The sequence below is a fragment of the Gavialis gangeticus genome, unplaced genomic scaffold (genome assembly GCF_001723915.1).
Source record: "Gavialis gangeticus isolate Ggan-Ray unplaced genomic scaffold, GavGan_comp1, whole genome shotgun sequence".
NCBI classification, from domain to species: Eukaryota; Metazoa; Chordata; order Crocodylia; family Gavialidae; genus Gavialis; species Gavialis gangeticus.
The window spans coordinates 24,426,495-24,426,928 of record NW_017728997.1 but is presented as its reverse complement, the minus strand read 5'-3'; the positions used below and the strand labels follow the sequence as shown (position 1 = coordinate 24,426,928).

At 71.2% G+C, this 434-nt stretch overlaps 1 protein-coding gene across 1 annotated transcript in view; it reads right to left on the bottom strand.

The window, feature by feature from the left end:
- Positions 1 to 434, bottom strand: part of RAB7A (RAB7A, member RAS oncogene family) — a 38,209-nt gene that overhangs the window by 37,559 nt on the left and 216 nt on the right. The gene's annotated exons all lie outside the window — the stretch shown is intronic.

Sequence of the window (434 nt, the reverse complement as noted above, 5' to 3'; positions counted from 1 at the left end):
GGGTGTGAGGCCTTTCTCCCCCAGGCAGGTGTCCAACAACACTGGGTTACAGCTTGTCTGGCACAAGCGGCAGCCAGTGAGAACACCCAGTGCCAGCCACCAGCAGCCACTTTGAGCTGGCCGTGCACTGCTACAATCCCACCCTGACTGCTCAGCCTCAGCACCTCACCCCCCGACGCACAACAGCCGCTACTTCAGCTCAGCCGGGACGGGACCGGAGCCGGAGCGCGGGCAAGGCTCGATAAGGCGAGGCGGAGGCCGCGAGTGGACCCGCCCCCGCCCTGCGGGCGCAGAGGGAGGGGGCTGCACTACCCCCGGCCCCCGCGCGGGCCCGAGCTGCCCCTTGCGCAACAACGGCCCGCCGGGCCTGGGGGGGAAGGGGAGTGCTGGGGGAGAGGGCGGGCCCTACCGCGCCGCCCCCGCGAGAGGAGACA